The 15,780-nt window shown below is 43.0% G+C and overlaps 1 pseudogene; it reads right to left on the bottom strand.

The window, feature by feature from the left end:
* Positions 1 to 11,685: 11,685 nt before the first annotated feature.
* LOC139171709 (acyl-CoA-binding protein-like) lies at positions 11,686 to 15,507 on the bottom strand (annotated as a pseudogene).
* Positions 15,508 to 15,780: the final 273 nt, after the last annotated feature.

Genomic DNA, 15,780 nt, shown 5'->3' with positions numbered 1-15,780 from the left:
GGGAGTTGATTCCAGAGGGCCGGGGCCGCCACAGAGAAGGCTCTTCCCCTGGGTCCCGCCAAGCGGCATTGTTTAGTTGACGGGACCCGGAGAAGGCCCAGTCTGTGGGATCTAACCGGTCGCTGGGATTCGTGCGGCAGAAGGCGGTCCCTGAGATAATCTGGTCTGGTGCCATGAAGGGCTTGGTGGGTCATAAGCAACACTTTGAATTGTGACCGGAAACTGATCGGCAACCAATGCAGACTGCGGAGTGTTGGTGTAACATGGGCATACTTGGGGAAGCTCATGATTGCTCTCGCAGCTGCATTCTGCACGATCTGAAGTTTCCGAACACTTTTCAAAGGTAGCCCCATGTAGAGAGCATTGCAGTAGTCGAACCTCGAGGTGATGAGGGCATGAGTGACTGTGAGCAGTGACTCCCGGTCCAAATAGGACCGCAACTGGTGCACCAGGTGAACCTGGGCGAACACCCCCCTCGCCACAGCTGAAAGATGTTTCTCTAATGTGAGCTGTGGATCGAGGAGTTCGACCAAGTTGCGGATCCTCTCTGAGGGGGTCAATGATTCTCCCCCCAGGGTAATGGACGGACAGATGGAATTGTCCTTGGGAGGCAAGACCCACAGCCACTCCATCTTGTCTGGGTTGAGTTTGAGTTTGAACCAGTAGATCAGTGATTCCCAGCCTGGGGGGCTTTGGGGGTTGAATGACCCTTTCACAAGGGTCGCCTAAGAAAACCACGGGAAAAGACAAATTTCCCACGGTGTTAGGAACTAAAGCTTCTATTCTGGCGCCTTGGAACCTATTTTTACAATCCGACCAATCAGGCATTTACAGTGGGGGCGTCCCTCTGACCTTCCTGCCAATCAGCTTAAAGCTTTGTTGGGAGAATTGGCGCTAGACTTATGGTTGGGGGTCACCCCAATATGAGGAACTGTATTAAGGGGTCACGGCATTAGAAAGGTTGAGGACTACTGCTCTAGATAAGGCCACTGAAAGGTCAACCACTGAAATAGAAGTTGCTTTTAGAAGTTGTGGGAGCTTCATTGTTGGAGGCTTTCAAGGAGAGACTGGACACTCTAAAAAAGATGTTGAGACTGTAGAACAGTGGTTCTCAACCTGGAGTTCGGGACCTCTTTGGGGGTCGAATGACCGTGGGAAAAGACAAAGTGTATAAAACCATGCACAGGATAGAAAAAGGGGGATAGAGAAAATATATTTTCTCTATCACACAATACAGTGATACCTTGTCTTACAAACTTAATTGGTTTTGGGACGAGGTTCTTAAGGTGAAAAGTTTGTCAGATGAAACAATGTTTCCCATAGGAATCAATGGAAAAGCGATTAATGCGTGCAAGTCCAAAATTCACCCCTTTTGCCTCGAAACCCCATCTCTGGACCTCTGTGTTTTTGCGATGCTGAAATTTCACTGAGGTTCCCCTCGCTGGGAAACCCCACCTCCGGACTTCTGTTGCAAGCGAAGCACCCGTTTTTGCACTGCTGGGATTCCCCTACAACAGTGTTTTTCAACCAGTGTGCCGCGAGACATGGTCAGGTGTGCCACGAAGCTCAGAGAGAGAAACAAGAGAAAGAAAGAGCAAGAGAGAGAGAAATAAAACGAGAGAAAGAAAGCAAGAGAGAGAAAGAAAGAAGGCAAGAGAGAAAGAGAACAAGAGAGAAAGAAAGCAAGAGAAAGAAAGAAAGCAAGCAAGAGAGAGATAAAGAGAGGGAGGGAAGGTGGGAGAGAGAAAGGCAGAGGGAAGTAGGGAGGGAGAGAGAAAGAGCAAAAAAGGAAAGAATGAAGAGAGAAAGAAAGGGATGGAGAGAGAGAGAAAAGAAGAGAGAAAGAGGGAGAGAGAAATAGAGTGAAAGGGAGGAAGAGAGGGAGAGAATTTTTTTGTCCAAACTTTTTTTAGCTGTCCCCCCCCTCAATGTGCCCCATGGTTTTGTAAATGTAAAAAATGTGCCGCGGTTCAAAAAAGGTTGAAAATCACTGCCCTACACCATCACAAAAACAGGGAAGTCCGGAGGTGGGGTTTCCCATGGAGGGGAGCCTCAGGGGAATCCCAGCAACGCAAAAATGGGTGCTTCACTGACAACAGAAGTCCGGAGGCGGGGCATCCCTGTGGCGGTGGTGGGTTTGTAAGGTGAAAATAGTTTGTAAGAAGAGGGGGGGAAATCTTAAACCCCGGGTTTGTATCTCGAAAAGTTTGTATGATGAGGCGTTTGTAAGACGAGGTATCACTGTATTAGGACAAGGGGGCCCTCCCTAAAGCTCGCAGGTAAGAAAGGGAGGAGAAATGAAAGGAAATATTTCTTCATCCAGAGGGTCCTTGGTTTATGGAATTCACTTCTAGAAGAGGTCGTGACAGCTGTCATCCTGGATAGCTTCAAGGCAGGATTAGACAGATTCATGGATGCCAAGTGCATCAGTGGTTATTGAAACAGATGTCCAACGGATGTGCTGCCTCTATGTTGGTTGAGGCAAGCAGGATTCCCTTGAGTAGCATTTGTTGGGGATCAAGGCAAAGGGATGGTTTTACCTTCTCTTTCTGCTCAAGATCTCCATGGACAATTGATGGACCACTGTGTGACACAGAATGCTGGACTCGATGGGCTTTGGTCCGATTCAGCATCGCTCTGCTTATGTTCTTATGAGTGACCAGCTGTCTGCAAGGAATATAAATCCTTCCACCCCCCACCATCCACTCAGAGGCGAAGAAGCTTCTTGGAGGAGAAGCGAAAAATCTTCAAAAGAAAAAACAAGTCCAGTTGCCTCTGGAAAAAAAAAATCACCTTTGGGTTAAGAATAAAGGATCCTTCCATATTCCCAAGATTGCTTTGCCTAAGCCAGCTTCCTTTCATCTTCTAAGCATCCTGTCTTAAATGTCAGGATTCGCTCCAAACCCATCAACCTATGGCAATCTTTTCAATTTCGCCGACTCTTAAAAGTTGCTGACATTAACAAAACACTGCGCGGTGCAAACTGATTATGGGTAATTTAGAGAAAACCACTAATTGGGAATGTTAAAGTCTCAGCAAAGTGTCCGTAGTAAATACTGTTCAATCTCTAGCTGATGTGGTTTGTCTTGTGCGCCGCTATTGCAAGCATACCTGTATGTCTACTTTAAAAAAAATCATGGTTTTGTAGGATCCTTGCTCCGAACAAGTCTATCCGCGTCATTTTTGCCAACAGCGTTTGCTCGCTAGCGATAAAGTATTTTTTAATTAAATAGGCTTGTTTATTTATTTATTTTACACATCGTGCCAGTAGATTACGGCGTAGTGTACATAGAACTTCTAGACGCCCAGAATCCAAACAGTTAGTGTGACTCACTTTCATTTATTTATTTTTTAAATTTTACTTCCCACATTCTTGAAATGCTCCTCTCCCTCAAAAAAGAGATATCAAGGCTCCAGGTAACATCCGAACTAAATCAGAGTCCGAGTCAAAGTTTCAATTTATTGCCGGACACATTTTTTTTATTTATTTATTTATTGGATTTGTATGCCGCCCCTCTCCGTAGACTCGGGGCGGCTAACAACAGTAATAAAAAACATCATGTAAATCCAATACTAAAAACAACTTAAAAACCCTTATTATAAAACTAAACATCCATACAAACAAACATACCATGCATAAATTGTAAAGGCTTAGGGGGAAAGAATATCTCAATTGCCCCATGCCTGATGGCAGAGGTGGGTTTTAAGGAGCTTACGAAAGGCGAGGAGGGTGGGGGCAATTCTAATCTCTCGGGGGAGTTGATTGCAGAGGGCCGGGGCCGCGACAGAGAAGGCTTTTCCCATGGGCCCCGCCAAGCGACATTGTTTTGTTGACGGGACACGGAGAAGGCCCACTCTGTGGGACCTAACCGGTCGCTGGGATTCATGCGGCAGGAGGCGGTCTCGTAGATACCCTGGTCCAGTACCATGAAGGGCTTTATAGGTGATGACCAACACTTTGAATTGTGACCGGAAACTGATCGGCAACCCATGCAGACTGCGGAGTGTTGGTGTTACATGGGCATTTTTGTGAAAGCCCATGATAGCTCTCGCAGCTGAATTCTGCACGATCTGAAGTTTCCGAACACTTTTCAAACGTAGCCCCATGTAGAGAGCATTACAGTAGTCGAGCCTTGAGGTGATGAGGGCACGAGTGACTGTGAGCAGTGACTCCCTGTCCAAATAGGGCCGCAACTGGTGCACCACGCGAACCTGGGCAAATGCCCCCCTCGCCACAGCTGAAAGATGTTTCTCTAATGTGAGCTGTGGATCGAGGAGGACGCCCAAATTGCGGACCCTCTCTGAGAGGGTCAATATTTCCCCCCCCCCCCAGGGTGATGGACGGACAGATGGAATTGTCCTTGGGAGGCAAGACCCACAGCCACTCCATCTTGTCTGGGTTGAGTTTGAGTCTGTTGACACCCATCCAGGCCCCAACAGCCTCCAGGCACCGGCACATCACTTCCACTGCTTCGTTGACATCCTGGCACCTACACCTGGATCTGAGTTTCTCACCCAGTTAAAAGCCTCACATCGCTTGTCCCCCCACCCACAAACTTGTCACATTGCCCACTTAGATTGTGCCAGCGTGGCCAGCCTTTTAAGTCGTGAGTTCCCATGGATACAGAACACAGCCCTCCTTCTGCTTCCACCCAGGTGGGTGGCATGGGATGTCCTTGAACGACTCGAAATACTGCCTTTTGGCTGCATATGCTCTCTCATGAAAGTCACCCCTCCCCATAAACAGCAGGCCTTCTATAGATAGTGTGGCAACAGCTGTTGATTTATCACCAACTTCTGCACTGGTGTGAAATACTCAGTTCATCGTGGTGGTGTGGAACCGAACCCAGAGTTATGTTCATGTTTATGTTTCACATAGTTTGGGTTGCTGATGAGCCTTCTGCCACAAAGCTTCCTTCCAAAGACCTTCGTATTCTGCCGTGGTTTATCCCGGCCGTTTGGAAAGGAAGTTTGTCGGGAGTGGAAATTCCAGTTAGACAAGTTGCTTCCCTCGTTCTTCCAACTGTTGTGATAGGAAGCATCATTCATTAAAAAGGGAGCTGTAAAGAGAGATCTACAGTGGTGCCTCTACTTATGAACTTAATTCGTTCCGTGACCAGGTTCTTAAGTAGAAAAGTTTGTAAGAAGAAGCAATTTTTCCCATAGGTATCAATGTAAAAGCAAATAATGCGTGCGATTGGGGAAACCACAGGGAGGGTGGAGGCCCTGTTTCCTCCCAGGAGATTCCTAGAGAGGCCCCACAGAGGCTTCCCCCTGCCTTTTCCGGCCCTATTTCCTCCCAGGAGATTCCTAGAGAGGCCCCAGAGAGGCTTCTCCCCGCCTTTTCCGGCCCTATTTCCTCCCAGGAGATTCCTAGAGAGGCCCCACAGAGGCTTCCCCCCGCCTTTTCCGGCCCTATTTCCTCCCAGGAGATTCCTAGAGAGGGCCCACAGAGGCTTCTCCCCGCCTTTTCTGGCCCTGTTTCCTCCCAGGAGATTCCTAGAGAGGCCCCACAGAGGCTTCTCCATGGCTTTTCCAATTACAGTTTCGGAGGCTGGGGTTTGTAAGTGGAAAATGCTTCTTGAGAAGAGGCAAAAAAATCTTGAAGACACAGTTCTTATCTAGAAAAGTTCGTAAGTAGAGGCGTTTGTAGGTAGAGGTACTACTGTATTAATATGAACCTGAATGCAGTGCTGAGAATCAGTACTGGTTTGCTAACTGGTATGGTAGAGGAGGGCCAGGATTGGGCAGCAACGGCATGGAACACCGTTCCGCCAGTGGAAATGGACCTGCGCGCGAAAGTCCATCACTGCTGGGCGTGCATGCGTCGTGAATGTGAGATTTGGCGCACATGCAGAAGCCAAATCTCACTGCCCGAGCCAGCAGCATTAGCGCCCCCTGTGGGCCCAGAGAGCGCGGTGTTCATCTGGCGGGCTTAAGGTGCCTCTGCTGCTGCTGCTGATGGGGCACAGCACACCAAGACAACTAGACACAAGAACAGTTTTTTTCCCAAATGCCATCACTCTGCTAAACAAATAACCCCCTCGACACTGTCCAACTATTTACTAAGTCTGCACTACTATTACTACTAGTTTTTTATCATCATTCCTATCATCCATCTCCTCCCACTTATGACTTATGACTGTAACATGTTGCTTGTATCTTTAAGATTTTTACAAATATTGACTGTTTCCAGATTGCTTACTTGTACCCTATTACATAGAAACAGAGAAGACTGACGGCAGAAAAAGACCTCATGGTCCATCTAGTCTGCCCTTATACTATTTCCTGTATTTTATCTTACAATGGATATATGTTTATCCCAGGCATGTTTAAATTCAGTTACTGTGGATTTACCAACGTCTGCTGGAAGTTAGTTCCAAGGATCTACTACTCTTTCAGTAAAATAATATTTTCTCATGTTGCTTTTGATCTTTCCCCCAACTAACTTCAGATTGTGCCCCCTTGTTCTTGTATTCACTTTCCTATTAAAAATACTTCCCTCCTGAATCTTATTTAACCCTTTAACATATTTAAATGTTTCGATCATGTCCCCCCTTTTCCTTCTGTCCTCCAGACTATACAGATGGAGTTCATTAAGTCTCTCCTGATACGTTTTATGCTTAAGACCTTCCACCATTCTTGTAGCCCGTCTTTGGACCCGTTCAATTTTGTCAATATCTTTTTGTAGGTGAGGTCTCCAGAACTGGACACAGTACTCCAAATGTGGTCTCACCAGCGCTCTACATAAGGGGATCACAATTCTCCCTCTTCCTGCTTGTTATACCTCTAGCTATGCAGCCAAGCATCCTACTTGCTTTTCCTACTGCCCGACCACGGGCCGTAGGAAAATAATGTCATTAATAATGACAATCATTAAGTATTATACTGCATGATTCTTGACAAATCTATATTTTTCTTTTATGTACACTGAGAGCATCTGCACAAAAGACAAATTCCTTGTGTGTCTAATCACACTTGGCTAATAAAGAATTCTATTCTATTCTATTCTATTCTATTCTATTCTATTCTATTCTACTCTACTCTACTCTATTTCTATTTCTATTTCTATTTCTATTCTATTCTACCCCATGAGTTACTAGAATCTATTCATAAGGGTGTAACACCGTGTTTCTTGATCTCTGCTCATTTAAGACGTGGGGACTTCCAAGTCCCAACATTCTCCAGCCAGCAGTTGAATTCTATACATTTAAAAAAATGATTGAGGCAGCCCTCGGGTAATCAACAGTAGCTTACAAAATAGACGATTGTGAAATCTGGGAGAGTCTTCGGAGAGACTAGTAGTAGCAATACATCGGAAGCAACGACGTCACAGCCACATGGGAACCTTAACTGGAGAACATGGTGATCTCTGCATATTGTGCTGAGTGCTACACACTGTGTGTGTATTGCAACATCTTTCCAAGAGGCCACTCTTAAGGCTGCCAAGTTTAATTGGGTAAAAAAAAAAAGTTGGAATTTGAAACATGTTGTGGATCAAAAAAAAAGTACTCGAATGAAGCAGCAGGAACCGAATCTAATCAATCAAGGAAGTGACTTAACTTTTAGGTCTATTTAAACAGACAGATTAACAGAGTTGGAAGCAGTGATGGGCTCCTATGGGTAAGGTCAGGCACGCAGAACTGGTAGAAATTTTTTGGATTTTTTCTTTTTCCCTCTTCTGGGCTCTGGGTAGGCAGTAAATGAGGTTGAATGTGTATAATTTTAGAAGCGCTGTGCATGTGTTCAGTTCTGGAGACCTCACCTACAAAAAGATATTGACAAAATTGAACGGGTCCAAAGACGGGCTACAAGAATGGTGGAAGGTCTTAAGCATAAATCGTATCAGGAAAGACTTCATGAACTCCATCTGTATAGTCTGGAGGACAGAAGGAAAAGGGGGGACATGATCGAAACATTTAAATACAGTAGTCCCTCACTATATCGCGCTTCACCTACCGCGGCTTCACTTCATCGCAGGTTTTCAAGAAATATTTCTTAGGATATATGAGAGAGAGAGAGATTATGTATACGTATGAGAGAGAAAGAGAATGTTGTTGCTTTATTGTTTTTTATTATTTTTACTAGTTTTAAGTTATATTATATATATACTACTGTGATATGTATTTTGTAAGAGTGTGGGAAGGGTTTATAAACACTTAAAACAATGAAAACTTACCAAACAATTACAATATAAATACTTAAATAAGTACTATCAGTCGATAAATTCCACATCACGGATTTCACCTATTGCAGCCGGGTCTGGAACGTAACACCAGCGATAGGTGAGGTCTTACTGTATGTCAAAGGGTTAAATAAGGTTCAGGAGGGAAGTGTTTTTAATAGGAAAGTGAACACAAGAACAAGGGGACACAGTCTGAAGTTAGTTGGGGGAAAGATCAAAAGCAACGTGAGAAAATATTATTTTACTGAAAGAGTAGTAGATCATTGGAACAAACTTCCAGCAGATGTGGTTGGTAAATCCACAGTAACTGAATTTAATCATGCCTGGGACAAACATAGATCCATCCTAAGATAAAATACAAAAAATAGTATAAGGGCAGACTAGATGGACCATGAGGTCTTTTTCTGCCTTCAGTCTTCTATGTTTCTATGTATACTGTCCCACAATACTAGGACGAGGGGGCCCTCCCTAAAGCTCATAGGTAAGAAAGTGAGGAAAAATAAAGGGAAATATTTCTTCACCCAGAGGGTCATCAGTTTATGGAATTCCCTTCCAGAAGAGGTCACGACATCTGTCAGCCTGGATAGCTTCAAGGCAGGATTAGACAGATTCATGGATGCCAAGTGTATCATAGGTGATTATTGAAACGGATGTCCAAGTGCCGCCTCGATGTTGGTTGAGGCAGGCAGGATTCCCTTGGGTCCCGTTTGTTGGGGGTCAGGGGAAAGGGAGGGTTTTGCCTTCTCTTTCTGCTCAAGATCCCCATGGACAATTGGTGGGCCACTGTGGGACACACAGAATGCTGGATTCGATGGGCTTTGGACCCGATTCAGCGTGGCTCTTCTTATGTTCTTATGTTTCTAACCTGCAATACTCACTTTTTCTAGGAATTTGCAACTTCTACTGTGTGCATCTGTGGATCTATCCCATTGGTATTCCATGCCCAGGACAAAAATATGGGAAATGCGATAGCAATCAGGGTGTTCCTTGAAGAGGCTGTAAGTTAAGCAGATTCCTCCAGTATGTTGAAATAAGTTTCAGAGTCTCAGTAGGCTCCAGGTTGACTCAGCCTTCCATCCTTCCAAGGTTGGTAAAATGAGGACCCAGATTGTTGGGGACAGTATGCTTACTCTCTGTAAACCGCTTAGAGAGGGCTTTTAAAGCACTGTGAAGCGGTATATGTCTAAATGCTATTGCTATGCTGTTCACAGTGGCTTATTTCAATTATACAGTGTTCCCTCTATTTTTGCGGGTTCGAACTTCACGAATAGCCTATACCACGGTTTTTCAAAAAATATTAATTAAAAAATACTTCGCGGGGTTTTTTTTACACCACGGTTTTCCCCGCCCGATGACGTCATACATCGTCGCCAAACTAATAATTTTTGCAAATAAATAACAAAAAAAAATTATTGTTAGTAAATAATTATGTTTATAAATATCAGGATTTCTAAGTGTCTTATTCAATGGTGAGAACCAGTAATAATGGTGAGTAAATTGTTGTTAAGGGAATGGGAAATGGTAATTTAGGGGTTTAAAGTGTTAAGGGATGGCTTGTGATACTATTCATAGCCAAAAATGGTGTATTTACTTCTGCATCTCTACTTCGCGGAAATTCGACTTTCGCGGACGGTCTTGGAACGCATCCCCCGTGAAAATCGAGGGAACACTGTATTTCTCTTTAACATGGTTTGTTGTATGCTTGTTTCTGTTCATACAGAACTCTCTCTCTCTCTCTCTCTCTCTCTCTCTCTCTGTCTCTCTCTCTCTCTTTCTCTCTCTCTCTCTCTCTCCATGTGGGTTTTCCCTCTGTCATCCAACCTCTTCAAGTTGCATTGCACAATTTTTTCCCATGGCATGCCAAAAAACCCCCACAACCACCCACCCAACCTTGGCACCAGAGGTATTGACTCGTGCCAAAGTTACAATGTGACTCCCTTCCGATCCCAGTTCACCCGAAGAACCAGCAGTTGTAAACTTACAACGTGGAAAGCACTTTGACCAAAGAATCTGGCAGCTGAATTCACAGGCACGTGCTTCAATTTGGCGTCACACACCTGTGTGACAAAACCCCCTAACACAACTTGGGCAGTTTGTACAGGTTCAGTGGCGAAGAGAGTCACATTACTCAGGGCTGATGTCACTGCGATCTAGTGATTGATAAGGCTGTGTGTGTGTAGGAGGGGAAGGCAACCTGTTTTGAAATGGTGTGTCTGGTTAAAGATCAGGGCATGGCTAACATAAGGTTAATAAAGCCCCTTACACAGTAATGGGCTGCTGCTGCCCCCACAGAGGGGAGAAGGACAGATGCAGTGGGGGCCATAGTTCCCTCTAAGCTGAGCAGTGAGCAATCGCTCACTTAAAAATCATAATCAACTCAGAGTTTTCCAAACCTGCCCAGAAGCCGAGAGGGAAAGAGTGAGAGGGAAGGAGAGAGAGAGGAAGAGAGGAAGAGAGGAAGAGAGAGAAACAGATAGAAAAAAAGAGAGGAAGGAAAAGAGAAAGAAAAAGAATGGGAGTAAGGAAGAGAGAAAGAAAATCAAAATCTAGTTTGAAACTAGCTCAACTATGTAAGTGGCATTTTGATATTGATAGAGTTGCCCTATTATGAGCTCACTGTTATAGACACACAGTACAGTATTTTATTTTGAAATTCTCTGAGGCAAAACAGGGTGGGTTTTTTGTTTGTTTGTTTGTTTATTTATTTATTATTTCTGTGCCGCCCAGTCCCGAAGAGACTGCCGCTCAGACACTATACTTTTCCGCCCCCCCCAAAAAAAAAAATTAGAGGGAACACTGGTGGGGCTAGTAAATTTATGCAATATTTATTGAATACTTATTAGGTTTTTATTATTATTATTATTATTATTATTATTATTATTATTATTAATTGGATTTGTATGCCGCCCCTCTACGGAGACTCGGGGCAGCTAACAGCAATAATAAAACAGTATACAATAATGATCCAATACTAAAAACGATTAAAAAACCCATTAATATAAAAGCCAAACATACATACAGACATACCATGCATAAAATTGTAAAGGCCTAGGGGGAAAGAGTATCTCAATTCCCCCATGCCTGATTGCAGAGGTGGGTTTTAAGTAGCTTACGAAAGGCAAGGAGGGTGGGGGCAATTCTAATCTCTGGGGGGAGTTGGTTCCAGAGGGCCGGGGCCGCCACAGAGAAGGCTCTTCCCCTGGGTCCCACCAAGCGGCATTGTTTAGTTGTCCTTCCTTCTCTAGTTCCTTAGTATGATCCTTAATTACTTTTAAAATAGGAAATAATGATTATGTTTTTACCCATAAACACTTCCATCATTTTTTTTGTTACCAATTAGTTGAACACTGATTGGGTATTTTTATTCTATAAACCATTAGAAGAAAATGTACATTGTTATTCAGAAGTGGCGAACTTTTGGCTCTGTTGGCAATATTGTGTGCTATACAATTTAAGTATCCATAGTATTAGTAAAGCATATTTACATTTAGGCAGAAAATTCATTGCATTCCATATTTCTCCTTCAGCTCATTAACTTTGGCTGTATATATTTTTATTGCATCTTCTTTGGACATACCTTTTAATTTATTCCAGGAGTCCCGCTTCGCTTCGCCTTTTAAATCGAACATTCCAGGACGTTCTGTATTTACATCTCCAACTGTAACTTGCTTAAAGGGGCCTTAGAGATCCAACAACTCTTGATCTGATGGCTTGCTCTTCAGGTTCTTAACTTCTTCAGCCACTTTATCAGAGAGAAAGACCGAAAACCAGCGTCCCCCTTTGCAGCTTTAATCATTTTAACCATTATCTAGAACTGAACTTTTATAGCAACTAAAGAAAATTGAGCTACTTGCCTAATCTGTTATCATACTGAACCTTGTGTGAGCGGTACAAAACCTTAAAATGTTACTGGGCTCCTCAACATATAATGCTGTCAATCATTTGTCCTTTTTGTGGCTACTCAAATACTGTGACTTAATCAACTGAAAAAGAGTCCAAGCACTTACTTGGAAAATTATCTTGGTCGGTAAGCCATTCCCACCCAGTCACGTGATCTTTAAGCCACCCTGGTCACATGATTGTCAAGCCACTCCCACCTGGTCACATGGCCGGCAAGCCACTCCTACCCAGTCATATGACCATCAAGCCACACACACACACACCCTTCGGGGCAACAGCCCATTACTGGTCTATGCACAACAATGGAAAAATAAAGGGATACCGAATGAGGGAATGATAATCTAATTTTAAAAATTGTGGACTGTGCAGTAATAGATACGCTTAGAAAGAAATTGAAAGGGAAAGAGGATTCTGACTATTACAAAATATGGAACCAATTTTATAACTGGTTAAAAGAAAGAAATGATAAATGAAGTAAAATGAACTGCAGAAAAAAAAACAATTGCTGCCAATCTGCCTTCCCTTGAGGACCTGTATAATGCACAAATCAAAAAGAGGGCTGTGAAAATATTTACGGACCCCTCACATACTGGACACAAACTGTTTCAACTCCTACCCTCAAAACGTCACTACAGAGCACTGCACACCAAGACAACTAGACACAAGAACAGTTTTTTCCCGACCGCTAAACAAATAAACAAATAATAAATATCTGCTAAACAAATAACTCCCTCAACACTGTCATACTATTTACTAAGTCTGCACTACTATTACTACTAGTTTTTTCCCCATCATTCCGATCGCCCATTTCCTCCCACTTATGACTGTATGACTCTAACTTCTTGCTTGTATCCTTAAAGTTTTTAATATTGATTGCTTCTTCATTGCTTATTTGACCCCTATGACAATCATTAAGTGTTCTACTTCATGATTCCTGACAAATGTATATTTTCTTTTATGTATACTGAAATAATATGCACAAAAGACAAATTCCTTGTGTGTCCAATCACACTTGGCCAATAAATAATTCATATTCTATTCTATTATATTATTTCTTTCTATTTCTATTCTAGTTTTCTTTTCTGTTCTATTCTATTATATTCCTTTTCTGTTCTATTCTATTCTATTCTGTTTCTAATCATCTTCTTCTCTTCTATTCCAATTCTATTCTATTCTATTCTTTCTGTTTCTATTCTATTTCCTGTTCTTTTCTGTTCTATTCTATTATATTCCTGTTCTGTTCTATTCTATTCTGTTTCTAATTATCTTCTCTTCTATTCCAATTCCAATTCCATTCTATTCTACAGGAAAATTGTCTAGTATGCCACCATAACATTAACAAAGCAATGTACAATGGATATGTATCCGATAACAGTTTTTTTCTTCCTTTCTTTCCACTGTCACCTGATTGAAGGTCACTCAGTGGTGACCGAGACGGCTTCCTTCCAGCTCCTGGGTTTCCTTTTAAGGAGATTTATGAAGGCAGGAAGTTTTTTTTTTTTTTTAAATCGAAGCTTAATGGGGCCAAGCTCCACCTTAGCTTGTGTCATCCACGCCCTGGCAATTTCTGCCTGAACAGGCTGAGCCTTGCAACGGCCTGTAAAGCAGAGCCAAGAGGAGATAAAGTCCACCTTTTTCTAGTCTATGGAGATTCGCCCGTCATCCAAGGTCATGGTTGTGTCTCAAAGGTGCTTTTTTATTTCAAGGGGCAATTGGACTTTCTTGGGTTTTTTTCTTTGAAGATGTTTTGCTTCTCATCCAAGAAGCTTCTCCAGCTCTGGATGGTGAGAAATAGAAGGATTGATACTCCAGCTGCAGGGGCGGATTCCGGGTTTTTGCCGCTATCACTGCACTGCACGCATTGCTCCAGGTGTTCTGCATGAGTGCGCGCGCTTCCCGCTTAACAATTTACTTTAATGCGATGTTAAAAATATCTCAATCCTTGATTTTCTAAAGGTGTGTAAATCAATTACAATTCAAAGGGTGTAAATCCATCGTGATTGATTTGTAATTATTTTATAGTCAGTTAGTTCAATATTCAATTCAATTCAATTTATTAGATTTGTATGCCGCCCCTCTCCGAAGACTCGGGGCGGCTCACAAAAGTAATAAAACAATATTAGAGCGAAACAAATCTAATATTAAAACAAGCATATAAAACCCTATCATATTAAAAAGCAAACAGCACATACATACCAAACATAAATATAAAAAAATATTAAAAAGCCTGGGGGAAAAGGTGTCTCAACTCCCCCATGCCTGGCGGTATATTAAGCTTATAGAATAGAATAGAATTTTATTGGCTGAGTGTGATTGGACACACAAGGAATTTGTCTTGGTGCATATGCTCTCAGCGTACATAAAGTAAAATATACATTTGTCAAGAATCATGTGGTACAACACTTAATGATTGTCATAGGGGTCAAATAAGCAATGAAGAAGCAATATTAATAAAAATCTTAGGATATAAGCAACAAGTTACAGTCATACAGTCAACATGGGAGGAAATGGGTGAAAGGAATGATGAGAAAAACTAGTGGAATAGAAGTGCAGATTTAGTAGAAAGTCTGACAGTGTTGAGGGAATTATTTGTTTAGTAGAGTGATGGCGTTCGGAAAAAAAACTGTTCTTGTGTTTAGTTATCCTTACAATATGAAGGATGAGTTGTTTTTGTTTTTTAAAAGATGTTTAAACCAGCAACTTGCTTCTTGATCTGCTATATGGGGCAATTGAGCTCCCCGCCCGCCCCACCAACCAGAACTAGAAACTTGAGTACGTTGGGTTTGATTTAGCCATGTGTCACTGGTGGACCTCTGCTGGCCAAACTCTGCTATTGCAAGTCAATGGGATGAAAATGGTGTAATATGAAAAAATCGATACCAGAGAACAATTTGCTAAGACAGGATTAAACCTTTGCAAGGGGTGGGGGGGGGGGAAGAAAGAGAGAGAGAGAGAGAGAAAGAGAAAAGAGAAAGAGGAGAGAAAGAGAGAGAGAGGAGAGAGAAAGAGAGGAGAGAGAGAAAGAGAGAGAGGAGAGAGAAAGAGAGAGAGGAGAGAGAAAGAGAGAGAGAGGAGAGAGAGAAAGAGAGGAGAGAGAGAAAGAGAGAGAGGAGAGAGAAAGAGAGAGAGAGGAGAGAGAAAGAGAGAGAGAGGAGAGAGAGAAAGAGAGGAGAGAGAGAAAGAGAGAGAGGAGAGAGAAAGAGAGAGAGAGGAGAGAGAGAAAGAGAGAGGAGAGAGAAAGAGAGAAGAGAGAGAGAGGAGAGAAAGAGAGAGAGGAGAGAGAGAAGAGAGAGAGAAAGAGAGAGACCGGAAACTGATTGGCAGCCAAGTATCTCATGGCTGCACCTGCTGCCAGTAGCACACTGGTAGCGCCAGTGGCGGGCAGCCCTCCGCTGAATCACATCCTCATTTAACGACACCATAATCCCTTGCAAGGTGGAGTCTGGGCAACTCAACAGAGCTAGCAGTGTTTACTGGCCCGTTGCCTTTCCTGTCGCCAATGCAGAGTTTTGTTCAGCAGATACATATTCTCAGTGTGCCCAGAGAGAGAGATATCTGCCTCTACCCAGGATCAAACTCACAGTCTCTTGATTGTGAGGCGAAAGCGCCACCTCTAAGCCACCGCACCACTCCATAATACAATCGCATAATAAAATAAGTCTACATAAAAATGCCAGCAGACAAAGGAATGACAA

Source organism: Erythrolamprus reginae, chromosome 8 (assembly GCF_031021105.1).
Source record: "Erythrolamprus reginae isolate rEryReg1 chromosome 8, rEryReg1.hap1, whole genome shotgun sequence".
Classification (NCBI taxonomy): Eukaryota; Metazoa; Chordata; class Lepidosauria; order Squamata; family Dipsadidae; genus Erythrolamprus; species Erythrolamprus reginae.
The sequence above is the reverse complement of the archived record's forward strand: the minus strand, read 5'-3'. Positions and strand labels throughout refer to the sequence as shown.